Here is a 10,000-nt window from a genome sequence, read left to right as displayed (position 1 = left end):
TGAAGTAAATCCCGTCATCAAATTCAAGAGCATTCTTTCAGCTTTCCAGAAAGCCAAAGATCAGGAGAAATGGACACGGAAATCAGAAGATATGTTCAATTTGCCAGAACCGGTCAAACCAGTGCTACACTCGCCTCAATTGGAAGCTAACCGGTTCAATCAGCTTCAAACCAGAAATTGGCGACCAGGAGATCATTTCAACCAATCAGGAGGTATTCCAGAAGTCCTTAGCTGCACCAGAACCCAGGAGATCAGTCGGTTCAATGGAGAATCACTTAAATCAAACCGGAGCTATTTATGGAAAGATTGGACAATCTTTCGGTTTGATCCATTCCAAGCAATTCCAATCCAACCAGGAGAACCAGACGACGTCCAGACTAAACCAAGACATCCAGGAGACATTATACAGGAGCCAGAAGAGTTCTACAACTTCATCCCATGCACCAGCCCACATAGGAATAAGAAGATCCCCATTATCACCAAACTGCCTTATTTGGAGTCTCTTGCATTCAAACTCCAACAGCTCTTTTTCTACCAAGGCAAGGACGAGATCAGCATCTATCAAGCATTCAAGAAGGTCCCAAGAAAGCTCTCTTATCCCCTTAAACCGTCCAGGTTCAAGAAGAATCAAGTTTCTCACTTGGAGCCAAAATCCCATAAAAGGCTCCAACGGCTAGTTTCCGATTTTGTTAGTTTGCTTGATTTGTTTCCTTTCTTTTCTTATTATGAACGTTAGAATTAGTTTCCAGAGCATTATATAAGCTCTTAGATAGTCATTGTAAAGAGACACCCTTAATCACCAAGTTAATAGAAAGTTTATTCAGTTTTATCAAAGTTGTTCTTTGTATAAAATATCGGTCTTTAGGATTCAAAGAGAGATTCTTTGTTGTCTTATTGATTTCGTGAGTCTAGTTTGTTTGTGAAAATCAAACAAGCTCAGTACACAGATTGAGAGAGTCAATCACTTCGATCCATCATTCCATCAGATTGAGAGATTCAATCAAACCTTCCTCCGCAAATCCACTTCAAGCCATCATTTGATCAAGCTGAGAGTGATACACATCCAGCAGCCTGATTCCATCCTATCCTTTGTTTATTTATCTTGTTTTATTATCATTATCATCATCATCTCATTTGTTTTCATATTTGTTTCTGTTTGCATTATAAAACTCTAAAAACTCATAAAAATCGGTTCTCTTTGTTTTCAGGTTTAAACCTTGGTTCCACCATTTTTATCAATTCGTGGGTTACCCCCCCTGTGCCTACAACATTTTTGGTATCAGAGCTCAAGCTCCTGACTAAGGTGATATCTATCCTTGCATCATATTTCATTTGCTTGCATTTGTTTTGTTTTTATCTAAAACCGAAAACCCATAAAAACAGTCTTTTGCTTCAAGTTTTTGTTTCTGCATATTTTGTTCTTGCTGTTCTTATAAACCACGAAAAAGAAAAAGAAAGATGTGTTTGATTCATATTACTTGCACTTAGTTTCGAAATTCTTGTTAGTTTCCTTTTTGTTTTGTTTCCATAATCAAAAATCCCACAAAAATTGTCATTTTGAATTTGTTTCCTTTGTTTGCATATCCTTAAAAAAAAAAAAAAAAAATCATACTAGTTATTGTTTCATGCCATATTAGTTGGTCCATTTCGTGATTGCATCAGAAAACCAAAAGAAAAAATATTTATTGCATAGTTACTTCATTTCGGTTTATACTTGCATTTTTTCGGTTTAGTTTAAATTAGTTTTGCATTGTTCATTGCTCTTATGCTTGACAAAAACTTCCCATACTTCACTTGATCTTTGAGATTGATTTCAGGGAGCAATGGTAGGAGAAGAACACGGCCAAACCCTAGAGGCCACACTGAGCCAACAACTAATAGCTATACAAGAGCTCAATGATAAGATTGCTCAGTTGGGAAAAAGGAATAAGCCACAAGGCCGACGACCACAACATGGAGAAAGAAGATTTGGAGATGCACCAGAGGCTGGCTATGTTGAGCCTAAGCCACCAGATCCTTCATGGATCACCTCACACCATACTTCTTCAACTTATAAATACTTAACTCATTCATATCTTTATTTTAAATCAGTTAATGAAGTTAAGATTTATTCCTTTTCAGGTAGTAGTTGGCCAGATGATTATTTATCATGGGAAAGAACCATGGATGATTGGTTTTCATACCAAGGCGTGCCAAAGAAGGAGAGGCTAGCTCATGCCATCAAGCAACTTTCCGAAAAAGCTTACTCATGGTGGAAAAGAGTAGATAAGACACATGGTAAAAGTCCAGAAGAGGTTGTCACCAACTGGAAAGATCTTAAAGATGTTATGATCAGGAAGTATGTGACTACACTTCCCACGCAAGAAACCAGAAGAAAATACCCAAGGAGATTTTCAAATGGTGTGTCCAAAGAGGCAAAGAAAGTTGTGCCACAACAAGGCCATAGGAGCTTGATTTATCAAGACCAGATTCGGCCAAGCCAGATGCCCACGGTTTTATATGATAAATACCAACCTTATGAGGTCCCAAAGTCCATGGAGAAGAACCTTTTCAGCCCAGACACATTGGCTAGACACAAAGAAAAATCAGACAAACCAATTCTTCAAGGAAAGGCCAAGGTAAGTCCTATACTTGATAAATTTGTTTATAACTCATCTCCCACTAGTATGAGTCACTTGTCTTTGTCCAAGAATGTTAAGACAGGTCCTGAGGTCCAGAAAGACACGAACTCAACATCCTTGTTGGAATCAAAAGCTGTCCATGACTTAAGGAATAAAGAGATTCCAAGCCCAAAGAAAGAAGAGACAACAAGCCAATGTAAGTCTTCTAACTCTGAAAATTTAAAAGATCAGACATGTTATAGATGTCATAAAAGAGGACACTTTGCTGTAGTTTGTCCAAGTAAACAAGTATTGACTGAGACATCACTAGAAAAGAAAACAGATTTATCTATAAAGAGTGATAGTCTTATTCAATCTGATTTATTAGCTCAAAATTCTTGTATGATGCACTTGTCTTTGTCAAAGGGTAATGTAACAGGAACTAAGAAGCAAGAATTTAAAGAAGAAGAACCACCAGGCGTGACTCTTGAGATGGACCAGAAGATTGTTCAAGAGACAATGCAGTCCATATTGCTTAAAGAAGCAAAACCAAAACAATGCCAAGGTAAGGCTTTAGAATCTCAAAAGAGAATGAAAGCTGACTTGCTCTATCTTGGTGCAGATTATACAGTTTCGAGGTCGAAACCTTGTCAAGAGGGAGGGGATGATGTGGTCATCAGATCAGCAACTGAACCGGAGGTCAACCCAAAGCCCTACTCAACCAGCCAAGGCGCAAACCAGGACATACGTGCACGAAAAATGCCATATCTTACAAACCAGGAGGGTTTAAATCACGAGGCTAATTTTTATGGATTCTACACTCAAGAAGGAGTCCAGGACAATTGGAATTGGGCCAAAATATTCACGGAGCAAGACGTTATGAATTTTACAACTCAGAGGTTTCTCAGCCTGTCCATCTGCGAGTATCCGACTTTAGAAGGAGATTTAAGCTCAAGTAAGGAGCGGCCTGAAGTAAATCCCGTCATCAAATTCAAGAGCATTCTTTCAGCTTTCCAGAAAGCCAAAGATCAGGAGAAATGGACACGGAAATCAGAAGATATGTTCAATTTGCCAGAACCGGTCAAACCAGTGCTACACTCGCCTCAATTGGAAGCTAACCGGTTCAATCAGCTTCAAACCAGAAATTGGCGACCAGGAGATCATTTCAACCAATCAGGAGGTATTCCAGAAGTCCTTAGCTGCACCAGAACCCAGGAGATCAGTCGGTTCAATGGAGAATCACTTAAATCAAACCGGAGCTATTTATGGAAAGATTGGACAATCTTTCGGTTTGATCCATTCCAAGCAATTCCAATCCAACCAGGAGAACCAGACGACGTCCAGACTAAACCAAGACATCCAGGAGACATTATACAGGAGCCAGAAGAGTTCTACAACTTCATCCCATGCACCAGCCCACATAGGAATAAGAAGATCCCCATTATCACCAAACTGCCTTATTTGGAGTCTCTTGCATTCAAACTCCAACAGCTCTTTTTCTACCAAGGCAAGGACGAGATCAGCATCTATCAAGCATTCAAGAAGGTCCCAAGAAAGCTCTCTTATCCCCTTAAACCGTCCAGGTTCAAGAAGAATCAAGTTTCTCACTTGGAGCCAAAATCCCATAAAAGGCTCCAACGGCTAGTTTCCGATTTTGTTAGTTTGCTTGATTTGTTTCCTTTCTTTTCTTATTATGAACGTTAGAATTAGTTTCCAGAGCATTATATAAGCTCTTAGATAGTCATTGTAAAGAGACACCCTTAATCACCAAGTTAATAGAAAGTTTATTCAGTTTTATCAAAGTTGTTCTTTGTATAAAATATCGGTCTTTAGGATTCAAAGAGAGATTCTTTGTTGTCTTATTGATTTCGTGAGTCTAGTTTGTTTGTGAAAATCAAACAAGCTCAGTACACAGATTGAGAGAGTCAATCACTTCGATCCATCATTCCATCAGATTGAGAGATTCAATCAAACCTTCCTCCGCAAATCCACTTCAAGCCATCATTTGATCAAGCTGAGAGTGATACACATCCAGCAGCCTGATTCCATCCTATCCTTTGTTTATTTATCTTGTTTTATTATCATTATCATCATCATCTCATTTGTTTTCATATTTGTTTCTGTTTGCATTATAAAACTCTAAAAACTCATAAAAATCGGTTCTCTTTGTTTTCAGGTTTAAACCTTGGTTCCACCATTTTTATCAATTCGTGGGTTACCCCCCCTGTGCCTACAACAGTAATGGTTTGATTGTATTGTTTAGTATTGATATTATTGTTTAGTAGTTAGTACTAAGGGTCTTAGGCCATATAGGCCGGACTACTGGTACTACTGGTTTGTGTTGTAGAGTTGAGTGTCTAGTTAGGATCTGGAACTTTGGCTTTAGGTTAGGTTCTAGATTGAGTTTGTTTTGTTGTGAGTGTGCCGACAGTATGTGCGTGACCCGCCCATACTAGGCATGTGTAGGGGTGATTAGTGTTTCCTCGGCCTCGTACCCAGCGGGTTCAAGGAAACCCCTTATTCGCTGGATCGGGAAGACTCAGACGAACGGTGTCATGTACTATGGCTGAGTATTACACGACGGTGTAATGTGGCAGTGACCCGAAGGACTGTGGGCTGTCGCGCGGTGACCCGAAGGACTGTGGGCCGCGGTCGGTTGAAAGTTCCTTCTTCTGGCCTTTGTGGTAGGAAGATAGGATATTGCCGATAGGGAGGAGGAACACGAAGTCACCAGGGCCCAGGTTAGAGTGTTGTGTTAGAGTGTCGTAGAGGGTTATGGAACCCTCGAGTTAGTGTAGCACCGATATACGGTGTTACAAGTTAGATCGAGTCGTAGTTACTCATAGTCTTATTAGTGTGATTGTGTTTGTGGTTGATTGATTTGCTTGCAGGTTCTGACATTAAGTCCTAAGTCTGGCTTAGGTACCGGATTAGGCTTGATGTGTATTTTGTTAGTGTAGGCCTGACGTTGGCCTATATGTGTTTGAGTGATTGCTTGTGAAGGGTGGTGGATATTAAAGCTATGCGGTATCATTGGTTGGCCGATCATGTTCTTGTTTGATTGTTGGTCGATCGGCCAATGGTATTTGTATAGTCTAAGTGTCTAACACTACATGAGTACTGAACTCAAGCGTATATATGGTTAACTAGGGATTGCTTGTTGACTTGTTTTAATGCAGGTTCCCGTTACTTGAAGCTAGATCATGGCAGGAGGCCAAGTCTAACTTAGTAACGGTTTGCTTAGCCTTAGCTTTTATTGCATGCTACGGCTAGATTGATTGTTATTTTGGGTTGTCTGGGTAGAGTCTAGGTTGCGGGTAGAGGCCGCCAGCTCACTGAGTAACATTAGGTTACTCATCCAACTCCGTTGTCCTTTTTGCAGGTCGCTTTAGGTAAGGATGATCGGATAGCTTGGTGCTGGACGTTAGGACCGCCGGTGTAGATTTTCATGCCTTTTGTAAACGGTATTGTGGATTTGTGTTTAGTTGACTCGATTTGGCATTAGGCCGGGACCGGTCTCGAATTATATCAATGTATGGATATTTCTCGAATCAATAAAGTAATTGTTTTATATGCGCTTCATGAGTACTCTGATATTTGACTAGTCCGGTCTAACACAACGTTAGGTCGTAGTACGGGTTGAAAAGCCTTAGGCCTCGATCTAACGGAAAACGCTAACTCTAGGTACGGGTTGCAAAGCCTTATGCCTTGACGCAGCGGGACGAGTTAGTGGATGAACTGGTCTAGGTCGTGTATTAAATCTTGTGACTCTGACCGGATCGTCCCTAACCCGTCACGTAGCGCTTCCGGACCATGGTGCTGGGTTGGACGGTCAGTCATGTTCTTGTTTGATTGTTGGCTGGCCGGTTGGCTCATTCATCTCTAACCCTGGGTGATGGACGGTCGATCAGTCATGTTCTTGTTTGATTGTTGGCCGGTTGATCGACCATATGTCTAGGACGGTTCGGGGGTGTTACAGAGGTGGTATCAGAGCATGGTTTCGTCCATGCTTCCGGAACTCATGATTTAATCGGTTTTAAATATTTATCGAGTCAAAATGAGTCACAAAAGGCATTAGGGAAACCGGTCACGTCCAGCGATAGGATTTGTGGTTTTAGGAATTTGGATTGAGATAGTGGAATCTAGAACTGTTAGGTTGCTTGGGTAGAACTGTTAGGTTGCTTGGGTAGAACTGTTAGGTTGCTGGTTAGAATTGCGGTTAGGTTGCATTGTTAGTATTTGCTGGGTTAGTGGATTATTTGATTAATTGTCTACTAACTTGCATGTTAAGTGTTCTTTTGAGTTGCAGCGAGTAAGTATGTTTGTTGATCGGAACTTTAAGGAATGAAAACCTTAAAGTGGAGGGAGTTCAAGGCCAAACCCAAACCCGAAGCGAAAGAGGAGAGACAGATTCAGAGAACTGGGATGTGGTATGGACTGGACAGATGGGAAGAAACAAGACTTCGTTGGGAAAGGACTTCATCAGTATCTGGGAAATGAGAGATCGAGGAAATGGTTGGAGTAATCAGAGGCGCAGATTGGCAAGATCGTATCATGAGAAATTAGTTGGGCAGCAAAGTAAAAGCTAAGAAGAAGACGCAGTGATCATTCAAGTGAAGATTTATGAAGATGATTGTGGTGACATTGGGAAGGACACTCAAGGGACAGTGAAAGGCAGAGTGAAGAGATATGAAGACGATTATGGCGACTTTAGACAGTATACACAAAGGGACATGAGCAAGCAAAGTAAAGAGTTATGAAGACGAGTTGAGATTAAGTGAAGCATGAGAAATCAAGAAGTGAAGAAATGAAAGGATTCAAGACCGAGGAAATGCATGGAGATGGATTAAGATGGAGCGAGTTCAGAATCAGAAAATCTAGAAGAAGACTGAAGAAATCAAGGGGAGATATCTAAGGCCAACCTATAAAGAAGCACATCTAGTGATCAACACAAAGTTATGAAATGAGGAGTTATGGAGGAGTTGTTATCAAGGTGGAGCAAGTTCAAAATCCAAAGTGTTTATGGAGATCCAAAGAAACCGAAATAAAGGCGAGCCAGCAAAGAACCATATCTTATGACCAAGACCGCAAGACGAAGTTATTCAAAAGCTGAACATCATCACTACACATCAAGGAGGAACATTTCGTGAAGCTAAGCAATTGCGCAACTAAGAATTCGAGGACGAATTCTTTTAAGGGGGGGAGAATGTGATAACCCGCCCTTTGGGATAAAATGGTCGAGAGAGCAAAAGTCAGAATCCAGAGCCGAGCTTTTGGGAATCAAAGCAATTGAAGGAATGTTAAGTTTTGATCACTTAAGACTTAACATGGATCGAAGAAAATAGAAGATTGGTCGAGCATCAACTTTGTGGTTGAGTCGCGGGCAATACAGATCGATCTGGAAATTTGAAGTACAAGAAGGTCGAAGAATGGATTGTGAGTGAAGCATGAGTTGAGAAAAGCTGCTCTACCATTGTTCGAAATGTCTTAGATTGATCAGACGGCAGTTTTGGAAGAATCACATTTTTGAAGCACGACGGTTTAGAAGCTCGACGTTTTTGAAGATTGACGTTTCTTCATCGCGAAGTTTTCTCGGAATATCTTCGTATCAGTAAAATATTATTCTGAAGACATTATAAGTCGGAAGCAGGACGGGAATTAAGCAGGACGGGAAGCAAGCACGACGGGATTGAAGCACGACGGGAAAACCCAAAGTTGGGCGAAAACCCTAATTTCGGTATTACGAAATTCTTTGAGGAAGCCGGAGGCTCGGGAAATATTTTTAAAGGATATCAGACATCATCTGTAGTTTATTAAAAATATTCAGAGAATCAGAATGGGAGCGGAAAATATTCGGGATTGATCGCGGGTCAGAAATTCACAAGAAGGGTCGAAATCGCGCAAAGAAACCGAGAAGCTCGAGGTGGCTTGATCAGAAGGGATAAGAACGTGGTGGCAACTGTCTAACCAGCTGAGTGTCAAGAGAAGCTCGAGGTGTCGCCGTGCATGGAAGCTGCACATGCAGCTTGACATGTAGAAGCACGAGGTGGATCGGCCAAGCACGAGATGTCGCGACGCATGCAACCGAAGCATGCTGATCGACATGTGTGTGATGCTGTGGCGCCTTGCATGAGCTCCAGTCATGCAGCCTGACATCTGGGAGGAGTGGTGGCGTCCTGCATGTTTCCTGGACATGCAGCCAGCCATGTGGAGCACGAGGTGCCGCCGTGCATGCGTCCGGAGCCATGCGGAGCGACACACGGGAGGCCACCAACCTGAAGCTGATTGGTTGGTGTCTTCTATAAATACCCCACGACCCCTGCTCATTTCTTCACATCCAGACCTGTGTAAACCAAATTAAAAACGTGAGAGAAAAGTAGAAAAAGAAAGCAAGTGATTCCGAGCTATTTCGAGAGTTTTAGAGAGTTTTCGAGATCAGTTCTCCATTGATTTCGAGTCATCGCCTTGGGAAGGATTTGTCCAACTGAAGGCCAATCAAGTGAAGATCAGATCAGATGGGAGTCAAGTCAACGTGGCTATAGAGAGAGAGAGAGAGAGAGAGAGAAAGGAAGTGATCGATTCTAGAGTATGGTCGATTCTGAAGACCGATACTCCACCGAGAAGGCCAGTTCCGTCCAATCGGCGATTCTCTACGATTGTGACGCGGAAGCTCTGTCCAATTCAATTCGTCCAAGCCAGTCATATTATATGATGGTCAAGTGGAGGTGCTGCCCAGAGTTAGTTCAGAACCACGGGTTCAGATCAGTCGAAGTTCTGTTCGATACTCCGCCGGGAAGTCCGAAGAACTGTCCAAGAGCTAAAGGAGGTTCTGTCCAGATCAGGCCGTCCAGACCTGTTAGTGTCTTCATGATCAAGCCGAGGGTCTGTCCAAGTCGAGGTCAGTTCAGTCCAGTCCAGTCAAGGTGTCCCTTGGGTTTTGGCCAAGTCCTCTTCGATCAACCAGCAGCTTCTCGCCTAGAACACTGTGAGTTGGTTTGTTTGAATTCCACTTGGAATTTAGGGTAGATCGAGTCTGCATATAGATTAGAATGATCACGTTATTGAATGGTAGAGTCCTTAGGGTTATTTTATTTATGGAACCGGACTCAGTTTAGCAAGGGCTAAGCTGAGATGAATGGAATTAAGACTGAGTTAATAACCTGACTAGGACTAGGGCTAGGATGCATCATGTTTTCTATTATTGCGTGTTGATATTGTTGAGTGCAGGTTCCCGTTATCTTTAAAGATAGTTTCTCAGCGGGAGGCTGGACTATCTGGGTAATGGTTTGATTGTATTGTTTAGTATTGATATTATTGTTTAGTAGTTAGTACTAAGGGTCTTAGGCCATATAGGCCGGACTACTGGTACTACTGGTTTGTGTTGTAGAGTTGAGTGTCTA

This window comes from Brassica napus, unplaced genomic scaffold, assembly GCF_020379485.1.
Source record: "Brassica napus cultivar Da-Ae unplaced genomic scaffold, Da-Ae ScsIHWf_1381;HRSCAF=1960, whole genome shotgun sequence".
NCBI lineage: Eukaryota > Viridiplantae > Streptophyta > Magnoliopsida > Brassicales > Brassicaceae > Brassica > Brassica napus.
Note: the sequence above shows the minus strand (reverse complement) of the source record.